At 42.5% G+C, this 26,461-nt stretch overlaps 1 pseudogene; it reads right to left on the minus strand.

Annotated features, from left to right (window-relative positions):
- LOC150017116 (cyclin-dependent kinase 1-like) overlaps positions 1 to 22,639 on the minus strand; it is a 70,646-nt pseudogene extending 48,007 nt beyond the window's left edge.
- Positions 22,640 to 26,461: the final 3,822 nt, after the last annotated feature.

Consider the following 26,461-nt stretch of genomic DNA (forward strand, 5'->3'; position numbering starts at 1 on the left):
TCTCAGGCTCTCTCCTTTACGGTAATGACTCAAACGGTAGCTGCCTAGGACTCTCAGCAGCCTCCCAACTCAGCGAGGCTGTTGGGATCCACTTACATTGGGCCCTGGAAACTCTCAAGGCAGTAAGCTGGGCACTCTTGGGGCTCACCTCATGTTTCCTGTCCTGCAGGTGCCACTGGCTTTCATTGACTGATGTCATTGTTTACATACATAAATTTATTTCTTGGTTGTTTCAGGCAGCAGGGTGAATCAGTTCCTGTTAGTCCATCTTGGAATAGAAGTTTGAATAGTGGTGTATTTTTTTTTTTTTAAATACTGTTTTAAAAATTGCATTTAAAGATCTTCAGAGGCGGATTGTTTTCTCAGGTTGCCACAGTCCCCGCCATTTCCTGTGTTCCGTTTCATTACTCTGGCTCAGTTCTTCCATGGATGTTACTTGCTGGTCCCCTAGCCATTTTAAATTGCAACACTTGAAAGACATGGGCCATAGAATGGATGATGTTGGTGGGTGTGGTGGGGGGTAGACAGGTGGGTTCCTTGAGTGAAAATAGCACCACGGCACTTTAATCTTTGTGTCTCTAGTGCATGGCACACATACATTTTTACTGAAGGAAGAAAAGAAGGATCAGGAAAAAATGAATTATTGCCTGGGTTGACCAATGGATTTATGGGCTTTTAACTTAAGTAGATGTTACCAAATGCCTTCCAAAATGTCCGTAGTCTTTTATACCCCTACCAACTCTATGTGAGACCATCACATATTTGAAAATATTGTTGGTACCTCCCTGGGTCTTTTCTCCTTTAAGTTAAGCCTCTTGAGCTCTGCATAGTATGGTGCTGAAGACTTATTGCCAAATCTCCCAGGCCCCTAGTGAGGTCACTTTAATGTAGTTCCTGGACATGATGTCTTCCTGTGTGTCTCTGCCCGAAGGCATTCTCAAGCCTTAGGAGCACAATGACCACTTGTGCAAGATGGAAATGCTGGCAGAATCATACCCTCAGGTGCGCCTCAACCTGTGAGGGTTGGGAGTTGGTGGGTCAGTATGCTATTGGGGACCAACCCTGCTGTGTGTTCTACAAATCCCTCTAAGGGTCCCCCAGCTGGGATTGAGCCCCAGTTTCCCCACAGTGATGACCTGTTCATCTGTTCATTGACACACTTTATTTTTTTATTTTTACTTTTTTAGAAAGAGGGAAAGAAAGGGAGAAAGAGAGGGAGAGAAACATTGATGTGTGAAAGGAACAATCAGTTGCCTCTTGCACACCCCAGCTAGGGACATGGCCTGCAACCCAGGCATGTGCCCCTGACTGGGAATTGAACCAACAACCTTTTGGTTCACAGGCCGACACTCAATCCACTGAGCCACACTAGCCAGGGCTCATTGACACACATTTAACTGGCATTCCTCCCTTCCCTGTTCTACTTCTCCATGCCCTCACTGCACTTCCTGGGATTATCTCCCAATAAACTACCTGTACCTGAATTCCCATCTCCAGGTCTGCTTTGGGGGTGGCGGGGTGGTGGAGAACCCAAAGTAAGGCAGGTGGATTTGGTTAGGAACCTTCCTGGAACTCAGAGCATCCTCTGTGCGGTGCCCTCCCTCCCCCCACCCCTCCCCCGCCAGTACAAACACATATGTGTGGTAGGAGACATGTCAGAAGAAGGTGCTTGGCTGGCAGAGAGTCTTGGCTGCCAGTGGATCCATATCCATGGTGGCCATGTTGACATCCTTTCTGTGATGGGCGGGTCAGCGCAGCTTGGAGGAGGCCTGGCTGGGTCTTCACTCCTGAGGTGGATTTGCTCTGTTCAGATATATAGGTGCTGACACCGGAGGCTGCAGGCAAGGTAGGATGTGACAGGATGGAGACCTGCCCCTGGGTCTAATGATTTCATTTTCTGTTTAAAACAAGGGTTCTCATTTCTAGGGCATCATTAAGTAGAGCTATAGTAGGTCCTTGTGTGTGTGGATCTATATGACTACTGACAGGTACCCTGTGAGTAATTGGAGGCAGGATCTGTCTTATTTTCTTAGTACCATTTTTTGTGAGTTCATTAAAAAAAAATAGGTAACATATTCATGTGGTTTAGAATCTTCTTCTCGCCTCTGCCCTCACCTAGACGTCCACCCAGTTTCAACTCTAACCTCACTTCAGGCACTCTGTCATTAGCTTCTTAGGTAAGCTGCAAGAGCTTGTTTATGTTTATGCAAATAAATGTAAATAAAGATTCTTATGCCTGGTCTTCTTCCCTGCTCCCTAATCAAAGTTATTACATAGCACCCAGTTTTCTGCTTATTTCTTCTGGTGATGTATCTTGGAGATACTTTCAGATTTGTGAATAGAAAGAATTGTCATTATTTAATAGCCTCATAGAATTCCACAGTATGAGTGTATCACAATTCATTCAACCAATTTTTATCAGTGTGATTTGGGTTTCTGATCCTTGCTAGTACTTCCATACTGTGTTAATTAATCATAACTTTGTACATAGGTCATTTTACATATATGTAAGCGTATTTATGGAATAAATTCCCAGAACGGAATTGAAGAATCATAGGGTTTATTTATTTATAATTTTGATAGGTTTTACTCAGTTGTCTTGTATGAATTTATATTACTACCAGGAAGCAAGAAAGTGACTGTTTCTCCGCAGCTTCATTGACAAAGTATATAATCAAAGTGTTGGGGGTTTGCCAATCTGATGGGTGACAAATGGTATTGCAGTGTATTTTAATTTGCATTTATCTTAATTGCAATGGAAATTGAGCATATTTTCATATGATTAAGAGTCATTGTATTTTCTGTGAACTCTCTCATATTATTTTTCCATTTTTCAGTGTACTTTATTCTTACCCATTCTAGTAGTTCTTTTTCTTACAGATTCTGATAGTTCTTTATATATTAGAAAGATAAGCTCTTTATCTATGACATGAGTGGAAATTTTTTTGTTTTTTTTTGCCATTTATTATTTGTCTTTTGACTCCCCTTAACAGTGTTTTTTTTTTTTTTTTTTTTTTTTTTCCATAAAGGAGTTATTTTTATTTAAAAGATATTTTATGTAGTCATAGTTATCAACTAAAAACATATCTTCTGGGTTTTATGCATAGTTAGAAAGGACATCTTCCACTCTCCTTGGTATCCTTAGTATAAAGCAAGGAGCAGTTTAGCTTAGAGAATGCTGTAATTAATTGGTTACCAAGGCCTTCCTCCAAGTGCTCTTTTTCTAAAATCTCTGATTCCCACCTGCCCCCCACCCCGACTTCAAATTAGGCACTTTGATCAGGTGAGTAAAGGAATTCATACTCTGGTGTGACTGATAGACTTAGCTTTCCTGAAAGGTAATTCTATTTAAATAAGCAGCTGAGTCAACTGAAATAACTTTCAAATTGTAAGAAAGTTGGGAAATGGGGAAAGAAGGTCAAGGAGGCTGCAGTAAGTGAGAATGATGGCTGTTCTGTACTCCAGGCTTCTACCCCCTCATTTCACCAGTGTACAATCAATCCCAAGGACTCAACTTGTAAGGGAAATGACTTTTCATCCTGGGCTCCGTTTCTGATGATAGTAGCTGTGAAGCTGCTATGGGCTGGTGTCTGGTTGGAAAGTAGGGAGAATTTATCTTATATAGGTATTGAAACCTGTTTGGCTTCTTCCTCCCATCCTATTCCTATTCCCTAGACCAGGAGCCCAGTGGAGGGCACTAGCTAAGAGGGGGCTGAGCAGTAAGACAGCATTGTAGAGTTCTATTGGAGAAAGAAATTCTGTATTCATCTGGACCCAAAGTCTGTCACCAATGGCCTGTGGGATTATATGTGAGTTCCTTGATTTCTCTGCCCTCAGTTTCCTTAATTATTGAATGAAAGGGAACACTGTTAAAGACCCTAACATTTTTAAGCTTGCAGATCAGGTGGGTTCTCTTGGTTGAGGGCGGGTAGAAGGGAAACTAAAAGCCGTCTGAGATGCCTCATTCTTTTGTTTCTCAAACTTTCCCCTCATTTGCCCCATAGAGCTTGATCAGTCTCAGCATCTCCTCCCACTCCCTGTCCCCGCCCACCCGCCTTCCGTGTCGCCCCAGCTCAGCCCAGCCCCAGTGGAGCCAGATAGTCATTTACTAAGTGAACAGTTTATGCACTTCATTGCATTTATTAATTTGTAATTTTACTAGGCTACAAGGAATGACTGAAACTTTTAATAAGGCAATCAGTTCCATTAGTGTATTTTGTGCTTGAACAGTAAAAAAAATATTTAAAAAAATGAAATGATTTGTATTGGGTCTTGGCTACTGGTCTCTGTCCTGCCCCCACCCCTACTCTGAGCCCTGAGATTCAGGGCTGCTGATGCTATAGCTTCAGGTTACAAGGCGTTTTTCAGAACAGTGGGCTATACAAATAAAGCACATTTTATGCCTATTTTATTGCTGTTTGCTTTTGAGTTCCTAGGAAATCAGAAGAGCGGGGTGTCTAGGGCTGTCTGTGACTATTTCCTCTTGGGGCTCTGAAGGCCAGTTCTCAGCGCTGATTGCAAGCCCTCTGACAACAGGACTTGTGTGGAAGTGGAGAATTAAAATTGGGTTTTGCCTGCTCTCCTTCTAGCCCTGGGGTGAAAAGCTTCCAAGGTTAGGATTAGGAAGAGATTTTTGAGAGAGAGAGGATTTCCCTGGCTTCACAGGGCCAGTCAGAATTCCTGGTTTCGCTGTCTAAATCCACAGACTTTTATCCAAATTTTATCGAACTCCTTCTGTGCGCAGGCAAGGCCTGTCCTGTGGGACAGTCCCATCAAGTTTCTGTGGAGCCAGGCCCCATTGTCTACAACTGAGATCCTGCTTGGTGGGTCTCTCTCCAGATCTTGACCCTGAGGGGAGAAGGCCCTGGTGGTCTGTCTCTTGCTTATTTGGAAAATAGGGAGGAAGAGAGGCACTTCAAAAGGCAGATTTATGCTCAGTGTTACTAAGTCCCAAAGAATAGGTCCCTTCCTGGATAGAAACAGAATTACTGCCCCAAGGATGGCAATAGGGCTGGCACTTCAGTGGCCGGTAATGTACAGATCCCACTGGGAACAGGAGGACACTGCAAGCGCCTCCTGCTGGGATAAGCAGCATCAAACAATGTGAACAGAACTGCAGCGGGGCTTTGCAGAGCCTTTGGTAGCTGCTGTGGCGTACACACAAGACACGCAGCATTTCCCAAGCCTATGTGTCCTTGACCATAAAATGTATGAATATCTTTTAAGGAGTATCACAGGGTTTATATTCTGCAAGCCATGTTCTGGAAACATTAATCTTGCCCACTTGCAAGATTTATGAATTAATGGTAGAGTCACAATTTCTTTTATTTTCTGTTTTATTGTATTTTTTCAATTACATTTGACATTCAGATATTACATTAGTTTCCACTGTACAGCATAGTGGTTAAACATTTATATAATTTTTAAAGCAATCTCCTTGATATGTCTAGTTCCCACCTGGCCATATACATAGTTACTATATTATTGACTATATTCCTTATGCTGTACTTCGCATTCCTATGACTGTTTTGTAATTGCCAATTTGTACTTCTTAATTCCTTCACCTTTTTCACCCAGTCCTCTTCTCCCCTGCCCTCAGGCAATCATCAGTTTGTTCTCTGTATCTATGAATCTGTTTCTGTTTTGTTTGTTCATTTATTTTGTTTCCTAGATAGCACATATTAGTGAAATCATATGGTATTTGTATTTCTCTGTCTGACTTATTTCACTTAGCATAATACCTTCCAGGTCCATCCAGGTGGTCTCAAATGGTAAGATTTCATTCTTTTTTTTTTTATGGCTGAGAAATATTCTGTTGCATATATGTACCCCATCTTCTTTATCTAATTGTCTATTGATGGATATTTAAGTTGTTCTCATATCTTGGAGGTTGTAAAAAGTGCTATAATGAACATAGGGATGCATATGTCTTTTTAAATTAGTGTTTGGATTTCTTCAGATAAACATCCAAAAGTAGAATTGCTGGGTCATATGTAGTTCTACTTTTAATTTGTTTGAGGAAAGGTCATACTGTTTTCCATAGTGGTGACACCAGGTCCGCATTTCCACCAACAATTCACGGGGTTCCTTTTTCTCCACATCCTCACCAACGCTTGTTTGGTGATTTAGTGATGATGGCCATTCTGACAGGTGTGGTGATATCCATAGTGGTTTTAACTTGTGTTTCTTTGATGATTAGTGATGTTGAGCATCTTTTCATATATCTGTTGGCCATCTGTATGTCTTCTTTGTGTCTCTTTGGGTCTAGAGTCACAGTTTCTTAACCCATGGGTTTCCTACTTCATCCTTGCTACTCAAAGTGTGGTCCATGGACCAATGGAATGGGTATCACCTGGAAGCGTTTTAGAGATGCAGAATCATGGCCCATCCTAGATGTACTGAATCAGAATCTGCATGTTAGAAAGATCCCAGATGATTGATGGATGTCCTGATCTACACAACTGACACTCTGCTTTAGATCCTTCTGTGACCTGACTCAGAGATGAGTGCCTCTGGGCAGTGATAGCAGTGGTGCTAGGTCTGGTTTGGTTAGAAGATGTCTGCGCTTTTTGGTCTTATTGGGATGTCTGCTTCATGACTTCCAGGTGACAACAGTAACCTACAGCAGGGAGAGAGGTCAACTGTATAAAAAGATTCAGGGGTAACAAAGGAAAAAGAGGAGACTGTGGGGGAAAATATGGAGAGATTTTGATAAATCCGGAAGGACAAGGCCCCTGGGTGGGTAAACATGGTCAAAAATAGAAGGAATTTTATGCAGATTTGTGCCAAGGTCTCTGATGTGTTAGCGGGTGATGGTGAAACGATGCTCCAAGTTCTGCCACTCCTCTCATGGGAGGCTGGGAGAGAAGCTCAAAGATACCTTTTTTTCAGCTGAATGTGAGAAGTCTTTGCCAGATCAGATGTTCAACTTTAAAACAAATGGAGGAAAAACGATCAAATGCAGTCAAGTAGAAAAATCCACTTTTCCTATTTCATAAAAAGCAAGAGCCCATGTGATAATCCCTCCCTTGGCACATGTTAGAGATTTCTTTATCGTTTCTTTGCTTGCAGCCAAGTCTGCCACACCCAGCTGGGAACAGGGGCTACAGTGACTTCATTTACACTGGGTCAGCATGCCAGTTCCAAGCCAGTGGGTCTAAAGCTGGATTCTAGTGGTTTTCCAGAGAGAAGGGCATGCCTGCCTATGAATGAGAGGAGGGGAGAGAGAAGCGTGGAGGGGGCACAGGATGCCCCTCCCCTCCTGAAACAGAGGAGTGCACTTCTCAGCATGGATGGTGGAGGGGGGTTGGATCTGTCCCCTTCCTAAGCCTGGACTGAGAGATCCTTTAGTGCCAGGATCAGGACTTCCCTGCTATGCTTTAGAGATAAACACAGTGCCTGTAAAGCCTAGAGAGGCTCAATAAATATTTGTTGAATGAACTTTCAGAAAATCAAAACCTCTGAGGTAATAGAAAGCTCATGAGAGATGCAATCAGGAGCTGTGGGGTCTAGGACTAAATCTCACCACTACATATAACCACCCCCCATCATACTCACAATAAGGAAATGAAACTAAAGTGAAGAATAAAATGTCTTCCCATTTTATTCAGGGGGGCTTAGACTTGAGAGCTCCGTAGAAATTGAGGTCAGAGCACATTGTTGGGTGTGGATAACATTGGAGTTAATCTTGACTCCTTTTTCCTTCACACTTCACATCCAACCCATTGGCCAATCCTGATTTGCCACCTCTGCTGCCATGACTCGGATCCAAGCCCTTGTTATATGTCACCTGGATTCTTGCAATGACCTCTTGACTGGCCCCTCTGCTTTTTCCCTTATACCATCAAGTCTGTTCTCAAGTTAATAGCCAGAATGATGCTGGCCAAATGTCAGTCTCTTCATAGATGTCACTTCTCTGCCCAGAAATCTGCAGTGATTTTCACCATCTCACTCAGGATAGAAGCAGAAGTTCCCGCAATAACCTCAGACCTCCCCACCCCTTGACTTCTCTGGCCTTATCTATTTTCTTTGCTCACTCTACACCAGACAAGCTGACCTTGGTGGTCTTCAACTGCACCAGGCTTGTTTATGCCTGCACTTGCTGTTTTCTCCATTTGAAAACCTCTTGCCCTGTCATTCCCTAACCTCATCGACGTGTGGTTGCCTCTTGTGCATCTCTGACTGGGGACCCAGCCCACAACCCAGCCATGTGCCCTGACTGGAACTCGAACCTGTGACCCTTTGGTTTGCAGGCTGGCACTCAATCCACTGAGTCACACCAGCCAAGGCGAGTAGGCAACTTTTCAAAGATGTTATGAAGTAGGAATTGGTGTTGTGTTTGGTCAGTTTGTCTCAAGGGCTCTTGGGTAAGGAATATGTCATTAGGCAAAATTTATTACATTGCTCTGACAACTGCTTCCTGATTTCCACGTGTTAATTTGTCATATTTTCCTCTTACTCTGGGTTATGCTTCCTCCTTTCCCTCCTTCCCCCCATTTATTCCTCCACTTCCCTGTTCATCATGTACTGAGTGTCTCTATGTCCTTTCTCTCACCCACTGCCCAGAAATGGGAACTGAAGTGGATGGCTGCTTCTTTGGTTTTCAAAGTACTGACTCTTCAGGCTCCTCATATCCGCTCTTCCAAGTCCAAGTGGCACTGATGAGTTCTACTCACAAGTCAGGGCAGCCACATACCGAGCCTCTACAAGTCTTTGCTTGGAAGTGCTTTAGTTTTTGTGTTCTAAGCAAAGAATAGCTCTTGCTGATATCAGTACTCAGTAGGAACTCTCTCTTGTCCCTGGGCTCTCTTGACACAGCTTATAGTTAAGGACACGGACCTGCTGTCTATGGCTTCGAGTTTGAGTTCTGACCTTGCTTATTAGCTCTGTGTCTTGAGTAAGTTGTCTTACCTCTTTGAGAGGCTCTGAGCCTCAGTCTGTCACCTTATCTAAAATGAGGGCAATATGACCTATCTCCTGGGGTTACTTAATGAGGACCGAATGAGATCATGTACTTTTAGCACTTACTATAGGGGCTGGCATCCAGGAAGCACTCACTGAATTGTAATTGCTGCCACGATTGCCATTGTTATGTTGTGTCACTGATAGTGAACTCCCTGGCTTTTCTTTCCAACTGGGCAGCCTCTGACTATGTGTGTGTCCGAGAATCTAGATAGGTGGGATAGGTGGAGGTGGGGTCGGGGGGTAGGATTCACAGGTTGTTGTAAACTCATCAACAAATAAATGGAAGATTTATAGCTTCAGGGCAATGACTTCTACAGCTTTGCCCAACATTATCTCAGTTCCGGGAACAAATGCAACCCTATAATGGATTATAATCTTTAGGTATTTAGAATACAAAATAGTTCCCTGGTTTCCCATTGTGTTATGAGAAAACAATAACTGTTTGAAATGCAACCCAAAGGCAGTGCGCTGGATGGGGTCAGCTCTCTTGTTATTGGCCTGTGATGTCCTTCAGAGAAAAGTTAGGGGGGAACAGATATTCTTAACCTTCCCACAGAGTCCTAAGAAGAGAAGACAGCATCTAAATGCTGAGGCTGACCTTGATGATGGCAGCAGTGAAAGGTTTTCAAACTCCCATTTAACCACCAGGATCCAGGTCCAATGGCCCTACCTTCCTGGACAAAGGAATCACTCTGTCCTCTGCCCTCAGTAGCACTAGATGTCTCACCGAGTATCTCACCTTATGTCATGATCTTGTTTCTGTGTCTCTACCCAGCTCTGCAAGACAGGGAGATCTTTGAGGGCAGGGACGTGGTTTAGGTATCTTTGCATCCCGAGGCTCAACACAGGGTGTGGCTCTGAGATAGTGGGAGGATGGGAAGCAGTGTTGATTGACTGCCTCCCAGGTTCTTGGGCACTGGCTTGTGGTGTGTTACTTGATCCTCACTGCAGTCCTCCTAGGGAGCTGTCTCTTCCACACAGAAGCAGCAAATAATCTGAGATTTTGTGAAAGCGCTTGATAATTTAGTAATTAATGGCAGAGCCATGATTCAAATTCGGTTCTGACTCCAAAGCCTGAGATTACGTGTGTTTTTCCTTTTTCTTTCTTCTTCCCCTCTCTGTGGAGTATGATGGTTAAGAGCATGGACTCAAGCTGGATTACTTGGCTTCAAATCTTAGCCTCATCATTTACAAGCTGTGTGACTTTGGACATGTTACTTAGCTTCTCTCCATCTTAGTTTCTCAATCTATAAAGTTGAATAACAATAGTACTTCCCTAGAGGATTATGGTGTGGATTCAATGAGATAATTTAAATAAAGACCCTAGAACAGTATCTGGTAATATGTGAATATTGGCTATTACCATTATAATTTTCTTTTCTTCCTCCTGAAGTCATACCACATGTGCCTTTCATACCATCTGCCTCTGGTGTTGATGAATGAATTAGGGTACCTGGCAGGCACCTGGACTCTTCTCCCAGTGGGTCTACCGAGTAGCTTTGGGTGCACATTCACTTGATATTTAAGCTGGAACCTTTTGTCTCTCCTGGCTTCAGGAAGCTGTTGAGAGATCATTTACCTAACCTCTAGGAGATCATGGCTGAGTATGGGAACATGGTCTAATATACAGCTCTAATCTGGTTCTCTAAAACATGCCCTTGAATTTAATTTACCCCCCAGACTGACACCTTCCCCTAGCAACATAACAGGAAACAGTATAGCATAGTAGTCCCAAGCAAGGACACTGGAACCAGACTGTCTGCGTTTCACTCCCAACTCTGCCACTTGGTAGCTGTGCGACCTTGGGCAAGTTATTTAATCTCTCTGAACCTTGGTTTTCTCATCTGTAACATGGAGATAATAATAGTAATATAACTTATAGGATATTGTTGTAAAGATTAAGTGAATTAATGCCCATAAAATCCGGAATCAGTGCCTGTCATATTGTAAGGGCTCAGTAGACCCTGGTTGTTGTTATTACTGTTTTTCCACCTTGGGTTTGAACCCGGTAAATGTAATGGATGGGCAAGGAGAGAAAAAGCTACTAGAGGTCAGGGTTAACTTCAAGCAAGGGAGAGAGCAGGTGGAATGAAGTACATTCAGTTCCTTCTCCCACATCGGTCTGATAAGTCACTCCTCGTGAAGAGGGGAACAGAGAGGCAGGGGCAGGAGGAAGAGGCTGGGCCTGTCTTCTGTTCCATGGGAATTGATGCCTCCGGCCAATGTTCTCCCAACACGTACCACGGATGCGCTAGGTCGCGACAGAGAACGCAATAAGGATGCTTTCTGCTCTCACGCAGCTTACGTGACACGCAAAATTACTCTTGCTTTAAGTTAGTTTTACACAAAGTATAATGTTAGTCTGACTTTTGAACAACTTAAGGCTGAACGTCTTGACCCAGTCAGGAGGCCTGAGCTACGGAAAGCCTGCTTTATTGTCACATGCTTAGGCCAAACGGCTTATGGCTCTGTCTGGGGATGAGGGGCCCAGAACCGTGCAGGGGCCTATGACAGGCACTGCTTTCATAAGCTTTCCGTGACAACAAAGGCAGCACTGCGGGTCGGACTGCTTCCCTCTTCCCAGCCCTGTACGAATCACCAGCAACGGAAGGAATGACTACGGTTTACCTTATCCACATCAATTGGGAACTGTATTTCCACTTTCCAGATGAGAAAACTGAAGTTCAGGAGGGTTAAGCAGCTGAGATCTAGACATTTTATTCAAGCTCGCTTGGCTAGTGAACATTGGACTTGGGATTACACTTGGGGGGCTGCCCCAAGAGGTTTTGGAGCAGGGAGTAATGAAAACATCAGGAAGACTACTTGCATGGTGGTATCCTGGGTGAGTGGAGAGGGAGGAGCCGGAGGTAGGGAGAGCAAGAGGAAGCTGCTGCAGCAGCAGCAACAGCCGCCGCCCAGGTGGCAGGCAGTCGAGGGCCGAACCAGAGCTGTGACAGTGGCAGTGGAGAGGGAGAAGCAGATGCGAGAGGTGTCAGGAAGGAAGAAATGACAGACTTTGGTGGCTGATTGGATGTGGGGGTGAAGGGATTTCTCAGCCATTCAAGGGAAGAAATGCCACCTCCCTTTTCCTGCTAACTTCAGCTCAATGGCAGGAGTGTATCAGTGACAAAGAGCTGGCGTGATCTGAGCCTGGAAGCAGCTGTAAAAAGTAATGAAGTACAGGCAGCTGAATGTGACTGAGAAAAAAACGTGTGTCACTAGGTGGTCCTACTGTAAAATCCACAGGGAAACCAGCATTTATTTTTTTCAGAAAAGACCTGCTGAGAACACGGCACCTCATCCCTTGAATGGCTCTGGAGGAATTTGCTCCCGCCCACCTGTCCGTCATGTGAGCTGCTTGTTCTTGAAAAGGGGATTAAAATAATGGCAAGAGGCAGCCCCAGGAGATTTCAAGTTCTGTTGGTCATTAGGTCAGCCTGAACTTTAGCACCTCTGAGATGGGACATGCTGTCCTGCTAAAATATATAGACTTTCAGGGAGATTAAAATAAAGATTTATGAAGTTACTGCTGGCCAATTCCATAACAAGTTCGCTGTGTGAACTTGCACAGGGTACTTGGCCAGTTCAGGCCTTCCTCTCCTCACTTGTAAACATAGGGCCTGAATGAGACAGAAATTCCATTGTTTCTCCTTGGGCTAACCTGGGACTCTGTGGCCCAATGGAACCTGTTGAGGGTGGAGAAGGATCTCACAGATTTTTTATTTAAGTGGTATCTTGAATCAAAGCTTTCAGGGGAACATCTTTTCCCCCCACTCGGCTCCAGTATTTCTTTCCAACCCATCTCCATCACCTACCTGTTAAACAGAGCCACTCTGATAGATCGCTTTCTGTCGGGGCTGGGGATTATTTTCATTTTCATTTTCCACTGGGTGGTATGTAGGGTTAGTGTAATTTTGATGTAATTTACATTTTTTAGTGTCTTTGCTGTTTCTCTGGTGGGCAGTAGAGCATGATGGTTAAGAAGGAGGCAGGCCCTGGCTGCTGTGGCTCAGTGGATTGAGCGTCGGCCTGTGAGCCAAGTATCGCTGGTTTGATTCCCAGTCAGGGCACATGACTAGGTTGCACGCCAGTTCCCCAGCTGGGGGCGCGAGTGAGAGGCAACCGCACATTGATGTTTCTCTCCCTCTCTTTCTCCTTTCCCCTCTCCCTAAAAATAAAATAAACAAACAAACAAATAAATAAATTATTTAAAAAAAGAAAAAGAAAGAAAGAGGCAGGGAAATTAACGTGTGAAGCCAGGATTTGAACCCAGGAGGTCTAGCTCTGAGGCTCATGTCCACTCACTACTTACTGCCAGTACCTTTGTATTAGTCAGCTCAGGCTACCATAACAAAATATAGACTGGGTGGGTTTAAAGGCAGAAATTTATTTCTCACAGTTCTGGAGGCCAGAAGTCCAAGATCAAGGTGTCAGCAGGTTTGGTTTCCCTGAGGCCTTTCTTTCTGGTTTGCAGATGGCCATCTTCCCTATGTCTTCACATGGTCTGTCCTTTGTGTGTGAGTATCCCTGGTCTCTCTCTCTCTTCTTAAAAGTACACTAGTCCTATGGGATTAGGGCCCCACCCATATGACCCTATCCACAAATACATTCACATTGGAGTTAGGACTTCAAAATAGAAATTTGGAGGAACACAATCAGTCCATAACAACCTTCCTCATGGATTTGTTGAGAGGATGAAATGAGATTGCATGTGAAAGTACATACCTAAAACAACAGTGCCCTGCATACAGTTACTGCTCAGGGATACTGTTGTTATTTGTTGATGTCAACATAAGGAAGGGACTAAAACTATTATAAGACGCTGAGGGCTCTCAAGAAGAACTTTTCCTCTTTTCCCCATGTCCACTACTGTCACCCTTACCACCTAAACCACCAATATCTCCTTCCCAGAGTCCTTCAACAGCCTCTGGACTGTTCTCTCGGGTTCTGCCCTTGTGCAGTATAGTTCATTAGTCACACAAGTATCACAAGTATGATTTTATGATCTTTAAAAACGTAAGTCAGATAATGCCATTCATTTACCTAAATCCTCTGGCTCTCTATTAAACCTTGATCAATATCCTGCTTTCTAAGACTGGCTTCCAGACCTTACAGGATCCAGCGCCCGTCCTTTTCTCCTACCTCATCTCCTGTCAGGGTGTCCCTTGCTTGGTATGCTCCAGATGTACTGGCCTCCTTTAAGTTTCTTGAAAACAATCAACAAATTCTACCCCTAGGGCCTTTGCACTTGCTTGTCCTGAATCCTCAAACGAATTTTCCCCCAAATATCTGCTACACTTGCTACCTTCTTTTATCCAGGTTTAAGCTCACAATGCACCTCTCTGCCACTCTACCTACAGCACCTTCCCCTCCCATAGTTACTCTCCACTCTATTACCTTGTTTTATTTTTTAATAGTACTTATTTCTATCTCAATAACCTCATCTTATTTGCTTGCCTATTACCTTTCTTTCTCACTAGACTAGACACTATAAATGAAGGGATGTTTTATCTTTGGTTCACTGTTATCACTCCAGTGCCTGGCACAGAGCATAAGCTCAGAGCACACATTATTTGAATGAATGAAGAAATGAATGGTATTGAACAGGGAGATTCAAGTAGCGAGGACTGTCCAGGGCAACACCCCCAGATGAAGGGGGAAGAGCAGCCTTTGCCTTGGCCATCTTCATGCATCTCTTGGTCCCGATGAATTTCACCTGCACTGCCCAGGCCCATGCTGCCCAGACTGGAGATGACAGTGCCCATTTCCCTATGGTGATATTCTAAATACGTAACAACCAGTATAGCAATGACACTGACCATTCAGCTGTAAACATCCTGTATAGCTGAACTAATGTGTATTTGCCAAATGTCAGCTCTGACTTCCCCATCCATCTCCTCCCCAGAAAATGGGCTGTGGAGTGTTTACTGTTGCCAGTGATGAAGTGGTTGTACTTGCATGCCCATCAGCCACCCTTCCCCCATGGAGTCTTTTCTTGTGGAATCCTTTACTTTCTCCATTGCAGCTGAAGCCCCTTCTTGTATCTTGGGAGGTAGGAGAACTTCCAACTACACTTATTATTCAACAAGTATTTACTGAACACCTTTTATGTGTCCGACACTGTGCTGGATGCTGGGGATAGAGTAATGAACAAATAGGCAAGTCACCTCCTTCATAGGGACTGACATTCAAGGATATTCTAGTATATCTGTTTGGTTCTTTATGAAGTACAATATTGAATTACAAAGTTATCGAGGTGTTGGGGGGTGGGAGTAAAGAAGGAAAAACCACACTTGAGATGAAAGGGAAGAGTCTCCTGCTTAATTATTGCCAATAACTTCCACCCCAGGAGGTGGGACATTTTTTCCCCGTACTTCTCATCTTGCCTGGGTCCTGCCCCAGACAGGTTGCTCACCTGGAAGCACACCAAACCATCTGTCTGACCACATGCATTGCTGCTTCCTGGAAGCACTTACCCCACTGTGCTGGACACTGTGAACACTGATATTGCCTTAAATCATACAGGGCTGTTCTAGGCTTTTTGAACAATGGTTTAAAATTTTCATCTCCCAAGCCCTGTCTTCCTTTTGCCTTCTCTCATTTTTTCTCAGCACAACACTGAGTCTCAGGGCGACTCTCAGTGAAGGTTCTCCACATTTTGGCAGACACAGAGCCCCAGAAGCCTTTTGCCTTTACTTCTCCCACACAAGACATCCCATGACACCAGTAGGAAGGTGTGTGTGCCCGATCTTTTAATTGCAGACATTTACCAGCTACTTCTAGTGGAATTCGGTCAGATCCCTTTCCACCTGGCCTGCTCTGTTAGCTCTTCTTTTCTCCTAATTCATTTGCTTTTGATAATTTTGTCTCCTGAATCACGATTGGTTCTGGTATGCACCCTCATTTGGCTCTTGATGTCCCCATTCCAACACTCAGGAAGGTGTTTTCATTAGGAAGTTTTGGGTTGCAGATAATAGAAAATTCAACCCAAATTGGCTAAAGCTGAAAAGGGGAATCTTTGCATTGTAACTAAATGGTTCGGGCAAGGCTTGAATCAAGACTCAATAACATGACCAGAATCTCGTTTCTCTCCCTTGTCGAGCAGGCTCTTCTCTTGTGTCAAAGATGACTGTAAACATCTCCCATGGCAATTTCTTCATTCATATCCACGAGAAAGAGAAACTTTGCTTCTCTGAGCATTCAACCAAATATTGAGTCTTATTGGCTCTGACTGGCCTGATTTTGATCCTGTGCCATCTTGGTCAATTGAGACTGCTATAACAAAGTATCATAGACTGGATAACTTATAAGCACCAGAACTTTACTTCTCACAGTTCTGGGAGCTGGAAGTCTGAGATCAGGGTGCCAGCACAGTTGGGTTTTGGTGAACGTCTTCTTCTAGGTAGTATCCTCACATGGTGGAATGAGAGCAAGCTAACTCTCTGGCCCCTTATTTGGACACTAATTCCATTCATTAGGGCTCCACCCTCATGACCTAATTATCTCCCAAAGGCCTTACCTTCAAATATGTCACATTGGGAATTTGGGGTGGGGCACAAACACTCAGTTTGTAATGTGTGCCTCTTCTTTAACCAAGCACCGTGGCCAGGGTAGAGGGGGTATACAGAATCACTTAGGCTAGTCAAAACTCAACTCCTATTGCTGGGAATGAAGTTAACTACAGGAAAATTACCTGGATGGAAAATTCAGGATGATGTTAGAAAAGGCAGGGTGGGAATAGACTCTGGGACAATAGATGCCCCCTATAGCTACTTCACCCTTGCCTTAAAATTCTACCCTTGCCACCAGAACTGATATGGCATTCAATATGATTTCTCTGATAAGTGTTTAGCATGTCTTTATTTTTCATCCTGCAAGTCCTTCTATCCCCCCTCTCCTGTCCCAACCCTTTTTTCCTTCTTGGGAGTATGACCTCAAAGGTATTGTGCCAGGTGACCCCATAGCAGATCATTGTAAGAGCTTAGATTTTTAAAATGCAAAATATACATTTTATGCGATAATCATAGTAAAAAAAAACTAGGCTGGTTAATAGTGATAGGTACACTGAAAGTAGATAAAACAGTTTACATTTGTCAAGCCTTAGAGATACTCTTATTGATTTTCCTTGGCTTGATATTTGTGACATTTATCTCAATTTGTATCCCTTAACTCTTAATTTTATTCCTATAGAAGATTTCTTAGAATTATTGGACTTAACTTTGGTAATTATCTAAATTTAGACTCATTTTTCTTGTTAGAAGACAGACCCAAATAGGTTAGGTGACCGGCCCAAGGTCACACAAGAATACACAGAGCTTGGGGTCCTGTTCTCAGCTCATTGCTGTCATTGTATTTGTGGACTTGGAGGGGATGGGGAGTGTCACCATGTGGCAGTAGGTGCCACGACTGAGTGTTCTGAGCCCCAGGTGCTACCTGGCATTCTCACTGGTTGCTAAGGCTCCATTAAAGATTTATAACCGTTCTGTCTCTTTTAAAAGGAAAAATATAACTTTATTATTAAAACTGGTGAAGACAAGCACCATATTTTTATTCTAGCAGATTATAAAAGATATATCAGCCAGAAGTATAATTATGTATTTCCTTGCTATTCATAAATTTTAATTTATGGCTAAACCAATCTTAGTCATTTTTCCAGTTTGGGACCGAAATTTTGTTTTCTGCATTCCCCTTTCCTGAATTTTATAAGATTCTTTGGGACTTTAGGCCCATTAGGCATCAAATATGCTTTCAGCTAGCTTCCTTCTACTGAGGGCACCTGTTCATTCATTCATTCAACAAGTATCTGGTTAGGTCCTTCAAATTAGGAAGTTACTAATATGGGTCCTTGTTCTCAGTTTGCTAAAAACAAACAAATTAACGAACAATTCTGGGAACTTGAGACTTATTTTCTTTTCCATAGTCGTCTATTTCACAGTAATGATAATGTTACACACATGTGTGTCTGTATTTATATGTATATGTTTATACATAGGCCCACCTCTAAATGCTTTATGTATATTAACCCAATTAATGTCCACAGCAAACTTATAAGTAAATATCATTATTATACACATCTTACAGACGGGAAGAGGAAAGGTCATATCACTTACCCAAGGTCACACATTTGGTAACTGGTAGAGCTGGGATTCCTACTCAGAGTCCATGCTCCAAACCTCTAGAGATGGAGAGGCCTCTGTGTAGGTAGTATATAGACTGTATAGACATTGGGCTGTCTTTTGAATATTTTTTCTCAAATAAGAAGAGGGTACTTTTTCACTTTTAAAGAAGAATAAAACCAACACTGCTATTTCCAACTTACTCTGGGGAGATGGCTAAAAAAAAAAAATTAATAAATAGTTGTTTCTAACTTTTAGTTATAGAGGTCTGTGAGCTTATTTTTTTTCTCTTTCAAGAACCATTTTAACAGTTTTAAAATACATCTCTATCCAGTTATGGAGTATAGCTTATTCTCTTGTCGAGTCACTTTTATCTGGATCTGAAAAATGTTTCTCTTTCTAGTTCATGCCAGTCTTTAACTCTTCAGAGCAGGCAACATGGACTCTTTGGAAGAGCACTGGACTGAGCGTGCTCTCTGTGATCTAATTTGGTTTCCTTGCAAAAAAGATTTTCAATTAGATAACTTTGTCATGTCCATTAAACTCTTAAGTGCCCTAAGTCTTGGTTACCTTTTCTTAAGGTAGCAAAAAATACACTAGATCTTTTAAAAAATCTCTTTGGTGGAGGATAATAAAAATTTCAATTACAGTAGATTAAATTTAAAAAGGTTTTTTTTTTTTTTTTTTTTTTCCCCACACAAGAGAAGCCCAGGGGTGGGGGTTGGTGTTCGTAGCCAATAGATTCCCATGCATGTCCCTGAACACTATGGCGTCTTCTATTTTCTTGCTTTGTTATTTATATGATGTCACTTTTATCCTCATGATGGCAGGATGGTTGCTGTACCTCCAGGAGCTGGGATCCTACTCCTGACAGAAAGCGGGAGGGAGGAGGAAAGAAGAGAAATGCCAGCATCAGGAAATAGAACATTTTAGACTTCTTTTAGGCTTCTGCTCATCATTGGCCGGAACTCGGCTGCATGACTACTTGCTGTGAGGAAGTCTGGGAAGGTTAATGCTCTCAGCTGAATATATTGTAGCCCTGAGCAAAACTGGGGTTTCCGTGGAGAAGAGGGAACACAGACTAGAATGGGGAGCAACCAGAAGTTCTGGCACATGTCACAGCCTACTTTGTTTCTTCTAAACTTAAAAGCACTAGGTGAATAAACACACATGATCTTTCAGTTTCTGTTTTCTTTCTTTCTGGCTGGATTCTACAGTTCTTCCTTAGTTAACTTCTGTTACTATTAAATGGGACATCATTATACATGTCTAGTTGTTTATAACATTATTAGCCATTAGTTTATACACAGAATCATGAACAATTCCTTTTGCATTGTCCTAGACATCCTGTGTCAAGGGTGAGGCGAGAGGCATGACAGTTGCTGTAGCTAGAAGGAACATAGAGAACACATGTGGGCTGGACCAGAAAGCCCGATGGATCCGGGTCTGGGCTGTTTTCAGTTCACCGTGTGGCTTTGGAGATGTAACTTCATCTGTGGATCACAGTTTGTTCTATTTTATTATTTAAAAGTCAATGAAATGATGGACTAAGGCTATTTTTTGGGGGGAAAAGAACTATTTTAAAAAGTCAGTATGAGGTAAAATACATGTTCATTAATACAGACCCTACTGGGGGAAGCGCTAATTTGGAGTTTGTTATAACTCAGACAGAAATTGAATCTCACTGGGACCCTTTCATCTTCTTAAGAGAATAAACTATTTGTAGACACTGTAGAAAGCACTTTTAACAGTAAAAGAAATAATAAATAGAATTTCTTTTTTTATTTATTCAGGATTTTTGCTTGGCAATACATTATTATCATAGTTATCTTTTTTTTTTGTTTAAAAGTGAAAAAAATTGTATTTCTTTAAAAATGTTTTATAATTCAGAATTTTTGAACAAATTCAAATAGACCTCTTTACTTATATACTTCGCTGTGTTCTTGTTGCATTCTTGTCCCACAAGGAAAACCTATTTGATGCCATCTCAGGATTCACTTCTGGGTCGGCTAGGAGAACAATGACCTTCATGAGGACAGGGACTTCTGTTTCCTTCCCACTTAGGAAACATCATGGTGTGGTGTATGAGGTCAGTCTTCAGTAGACTAAAGAGCTGCTGTGTTACTCACCTTACCTGCCTGTGTTATGAGATGACACATACAACCCACCCATCATTAAGCATGGCATGCAGTAAGTGTTCATGGCAACTGTAGTTGTTAGAAGGCAGATTGTGGGATGGTTAAGGGCTCAGGACCTGGAGTCCAATACTCTAGGACTGCAGTTTCAACACTAACATTCACCAGCTGGGCAACTCCCTTCTGTCTGACCTTAAACTTCTCACCTGTATGATGGCAATAATAATACATACTGCATGGGGTTGTCGTGAGGATCAAGGGAGATACTGCAGGTAAGGTGTCACAAGGACTGGCATGTACTAAATCCTCCATAAATGGTAGCTACCATTATTTTAGTTTTTGTTGCCAGTGTGGAAGTGTATCTCACCCAGAGGTCAATAGATGCAACTTTGCACAATCCAAATCTGACCGACACGGGATATGCTCCCGAGTGTTTCCAGATCAGAGCCTGAAATGATTGGAGTCAAGACGCTTAATGCTGAATCCACTTTCAGTGCAGAGAATGCTAACACTTTCCTAACTTCATTTAGGAAAAGCTTTATTTGTTCTCCAAGGAAGGCAGTAAAAAGAGCTTTAGCTGTTAACTTTCTAACACCAGGTGGCTCAGTTGTCTTAAGAAACCATGATAGACATTTGCAAAAGGCTATGACAGAGCCTTTTGCTTGTTGCTGGCCTATTACCCTCCTAGATTTTGTTGGGATCACATCTCCTGATCCTAAAGGGAACTATTTACTTATGGGATGAAATTGAGTCCCCTTCTGATTCCTAACATAGTTTTGAGCAATGAGTCTTTGCATGTACTGCTGAGGGCGAAAGCACTCTAGTACCACCCTGGGAAAGAGCTATAGATCTGCTATTGATTTGCTCACATTTTCCCTTCCATATTAGGCAGTTAGCTAGGTGAGCCCCATTCCCAATGTGATTGGTGTTTAATATTGGTACTATACTTTATGTTTTTTAAAAGCTTCAAAAATCAATTCCTCATTAACTTGATTGAAAGAGAAGTTATACTTGCTCTGCTATGTTCTGAACAGGACTAGATCATAGCAGATGCTTGATAAATATTAAGCATTTAATTTGCACCATTTCTCCCACCCAAATAGGCTACAAGAACTTATTTTCTTAGGGATGAGAGTCATCACTTCTAGACCAACATTGCTTCTGAAAATCTTAAACTTTCCAAAATATAGACTCTCACATAGATGATATAAAACGAGCTGAGTGGTCACCCTGTTCTTTTCTTTTCTCTTGCTGCTTTTAAGATTTTCTCTTTCTCTTTAACCTTTAGCATTTTAATTATGATGTGTCTTAGTGTGGTCCTCTTTGGGTCCAACTTGTTTGGGACTCTGCTTCCTGGACTTGTATGTCTATTTCCTTCACCAAATTTGGGAGGTTTTCTTTTGTTATTTTTTTAAATAAGTTTTCAATTTCCTGTTCTTCCTCTTCTCCTTATGACACCCCTATGATTTGGATGTTGGTACATTTAAAGTTGCCTGGGAGGTTCCTAAACCTCTCCTCATTTTTTTCAATTCTTGTTTCTTCATTCTTTAGTGATTGTTTATTTCTTCCTTATGTTCCAATACATTGATTTGAACCCTGGCTTTATTCCCTTCACTATTGATTTTTTGTGGATTTTTCTTCATTTTAGTTGGTATAGCCTTCACTTCTTCCCTTATGCATTTGTTGTACTCGATCATTTCTGTGAGCTTTGTTATCATCAATGCTTTGAACTCTGCATCTGTTATGTTGGCTATCTCCTCCTCCCTTAGTTTTCCCTTTGGAACATCGATTTGCTCCCTTTTTTGGGCTATACTTCTCTGTTTCCTCAACTTGACAGCCTGCTGTGTTTGCTTCTGTGTATTAGGTAGAGCTGTTGCTCCTGTTATGTTGTAAGGGGCAGAGTCTTAGGTATTTGTCAGTGCTGGGAGACTGGTTTCACAGGCTTGTGGCACTGCCTATTGGGGAGGGGTCAGAGAGAGAACTTGCCCCATTTCTAATCCCTTCACCCACTTCCCTTATGCAACTGGCACCCCGCTAGCTGTTGCCCTGGCAATGGTTCCCAGAGGGGGTGGGTTTCCATACATTCTAGGACTGTGAGGGCCCTCTAAACCACTCTTCTGAGAGACCAGCAGTTTCTTCCACCACCCCAACTCCCACTGGTTTTCACAGCCAGAAACAATGGGACTTTATTTTTCTGTGAGCTGTGCGGTTTGGCGTGGTGCTGGGATCACTCCCCAGGTGTTCTTCCAAGCTTCGGTAATGTGGACTGCCTGTTCCACCAGCCACAGTCTCTGTTTTTGCACTGCCACCTCGCTTCCGCTGCTGCCGCACCACGTCCTCTCCACCCCGGCTCCCCAGCTCCACCGCTCCTACTTGTCTGGATGAGTGTATTACTTCTTTAAATCTCCGTCTGTTGGATTCCATGCAGTTCAATGTATCTGGCAGTTCTGGTTGTTTTTTGTTTTGAGGTAGATGTAATCCTTTTTATGGTTGTGCAAGGAGCTGAAGTGTGTCTACCTACCCCTCCGTCTTGGCCAGAAGACCAACCTCTCAGAAAGTTTAGCTGCAGAATAAAGATGGCCTTGTGCAGGACTCTGAGAGGGCACCACTCGATCACACGTTTTGGCTCCCAATCTTCATTTATCAGATATAGGTTAAGAGGGTGACTGGCCTAGTGATAAAGCCAATCTGAAGGGGGAAGGCACATCTGGATAAGATGCCTGCATAAGGCTTAACTTCTCCAAGGAAATGCAAAAGGCGGTGCGGCTGAGGGATTTTCAGGCTGCCTCTGTTGTTCAGCCTACACAACATATACTATGGAATAAGTGCTGTTTGTTTACAGAAAGAACACTGATAAATGCCTGGTCATTAAGGGGAGACCATGGAGAAGGGACCAGCACAGAGCTCTGAAGCAATGGGCTTAGAACTTAATTTAACATATGACAGGGACGTACTCTTACATTGTGGTTAATGCAGTTTGGACAAAGCTTGCATTCACTGAATGATATATCACCATGAAATATTACAATTTACTTTAAGCCATTTTCTTCCTTTGCCTACTGATTGGGTCTACCCACCTGTTTGAAAAGTGTCAGAGAAGAGGGTATAAATTCTTCACCATAAGAATCCAAGAATATTTTAGATTTTGGTAATGATGTCAATTCACACTGTAATGTTTTCCACGAGAGGATTTTGCAGGACTGTCTGAGTAATAAACCACACCATATCCACATGAGCTTAGGGTTTTCTTTTCTTTCTTTTTCTTTTAGCCTATGGAAGAAGGAAGGGATAATTAACAGTGAATAGGCTAGCCAGTGGTGCTGGATGTGTAGAGATGACTCAGGATCCCGACACCTAGATATCTCTCTCTAAAGATCACAGCATAATGTCTTTTGATATCCACTTGCCACTGGCTGAATGTTTATGTCCCTCCAAAATTCATGTATTGAAATCCTCACCCCCAACATGATGTTATTTGGATGGTTTTTGAGAAGTGATCAGGTTGTGCATCTCTCACTTGAATGGAACAGTGCTCTTATAGAAAGACAGGAGAGCTTTCTCTCCCCACTTCTCTGTCTCTCTGTCTCTCTGTCTCTCTCTCTCTGTCATGTAAGGATGCAACAAGAAGACAGGTGTCTTCAAACTAGGAAGAGGGCCTTACTGACACACGGATATGCTGGCATCTTGATCTGGGACTTCCTAGCCTCCAAGTAAGCTGTGAGAAATAGCCTTAGTGATAGGAGTTCTGTTCAGTTAGTCTTCAGATTGTTGTCAGGGTTGGTTGTGCTATAATTTAGTTGTGGTTTTGATGTGGTTTAGTGAGTAGATGAACACAGTGTTTATTCCACCAGTTTGACCAGAGTTCAAAACTGTGAGAAATAAATGTGTGTTGCATAAGCCGAGGCTATGGTATCCTGTTACAACAGCCAGAATGGACCAAGACTGCACTTATCCCTCTCAAACTGTTTTGGTCATCATTTTTCTGTGCTATATTGTATGGGACTGTCATTTACTTCTAGATAAAGTTGGAGAATTGCTTTGTTAAGGGACTCATACCTAGTGTCCTCCCATATTGAACAGGAAGTCATTCTGGGTCATCGTATGGGATTAAAGTGGCCACAACCCTTACATTCTGTTCAGGGCCAAGGTCTTCTATAGCTCAGTGATTGATTCTCTGGCAGTTATTAGACAGACATGCCTTTGGTCACGCCACCATTTCTCCCTTGAATGCTCTTATTTCTCTTTTACTAGAATATTTTACATCCACAAGGCTTTAGTTTCACGTCACATTTCCTTTGTGAAATCAGGCCCTTGACACATATTACCCATACTGTATATTTGTCAATCATCATATTCTGTGTTTGGACATTTCTTGTGCTGTTGTTTTATGACAGAGGGTTTAACACAAACTACACAGGTATAAATACAGGGTTGAGTTAATTTATGTGAAAGTGATTATTGTAAGCCATTAAACTATTAAAATACATGGAAAATAAGATATAACATTCTTGAAGCATTCTGTTTTTATAGTAAATCATCTCCCCAGTAATGATAAAAAATTACCAAATGTAGAAACTCGTGACACTTGGTCTCCTCCAGAGTCTAGTACTGTATCTCAAAAGAATGTGTGCTCTAAAATTGTTGGTAGGTTGACTGTTTTCCACATTTAAAGCTCTGCCAACTGCTGAACTATTACCAGACATAGCCCATGATGCTTTCATATAAACAGCGAGCCCAGTGAAGTGTGGATGAATTCTTCCTAAAAGGTTAGGTGTTGATTGACTGATAAGCTCCTTGGCAAGGAAAGTATTTCTCACTTAATATCATTACAGTTGGATCTTTGGGGAGTCTGTTTCTGAGAGGTACAAAACAGTTCAAACATGTTTCACAGTAGGAAGGTTTTCATTACCATGGAAGGCATTTAGTGGCTTCAAGGCTCCATCAAAATATCTTGATGCCCAGGTCATCTGGAAAGGCAGAGCTCACAGATGATCCTCTGACACTCATCATCTATGCAAAGCCCAGGCAGCCCAGAGTGGGATTCCTGCTGTACCTTCCTCTTCATTACCAGGCATTAGTTATATGGGGTGAGGGGAAAATTGTGTTGGGGGACTTCTGCATTTGTATCTCCTCTTCCTTAAAGTCAGGTTATTGAGGTGTAGTTTCCATATAGCAAAGCTGCCTATCTCCTTTTAGGGCTCATTTTATGAGCTAAAATGTAAACAATATGGTGATGCTAGGTCATTCTTATGTTTTCTTCCTGGTTAGCTCTCTCTGCTCATATAGTTTTATCTGGAATTATAGAGTTTTGTTAAATTTTCACAGATTAAAAATAATTACATTGACAGATAGGTCAATCATTTCTGTTCTGCCTGCTCTCAGCCCCCTGACTCCTCAGCTGATCTGTGCTGCTTTTAGGCCACATCATATGGGACAAAGGCACCCTTAACTTCCAATTTGCTGAAATGAGTAGGTCATTCTGTGACTCATGATCTTTTTCTTTCCTCTATTCCCTTTTTTTCCTTATCAGCATGCAAAACTTTTTGTTGTTATTATTGAATATTCTTGGTGATTCCACAACAGAAAGACTGGAAGAGATGATGTCATGAATTGAGCAAATGTGAGGCACCAAGAGAGGAAAAATTTGATTTCTGTAAGAGAAAGTGATTTGCTGGAAATTTGAAGAACTTGTCTCAGGGAGCCAAGTGCTCCATTTTTTTCTGACAAGAACTTCACCTCTTTTTTGCCAGTGTGGTGAAATCAGGCCCTACCTCGCTGTATTTCCTCCTCTATCCCATTTGCTGGTAAGCATCAACTATGACATCATTTAACAATTTGGACCTGGGGCCAATTGGTCACTGAAAAAAAGGGCAGAAGTTCCCATTTGCTTCCAGCACCTGAAACACCTGGGATTACCCTGTCATTATAGCCACTGTTATTGTTATTGTTGCTTCTTGTCAATACCCTTGGATAACTCGTGATAGAGAACACAAGAAATTACATTTCAGATGGGGTCATGCCTTTTCTTCTTCTCCTTTTAAAAGGTTTTTTTGCACGTAGCACAGGGGTTTTCAAAAGAAATTCACTAGGGCCTCGCTCTGGGCCACGACCTTATGTAGTAGATTGGCGTTTGGCACACTGCAAGCCTGTCTTGGGTTCTGTCCGTGGGGGTTAGTGACTGCGCATACTGGAAGGTCTTCATTTCAGTGCTTGGTTGCCACTGGAACAGATGGCGTGACATTACAC

Source organism: Furipterus horrens, unplaced genomic scaffold, assembly GCF_987537825.1.
Source record: "Furipterus horrens unplaced genomic scaffold, mFurHor1.1.pri manual_scaffold_3, whole genome shotgun sequence".
Classification (NCBI taxonomy): domain Eukaryota; kingdom Metazoa; phylum Chordata; class Mammalia; order Chiroptera; family Furipteridae; genus Furipterus; species Furipterus horrens.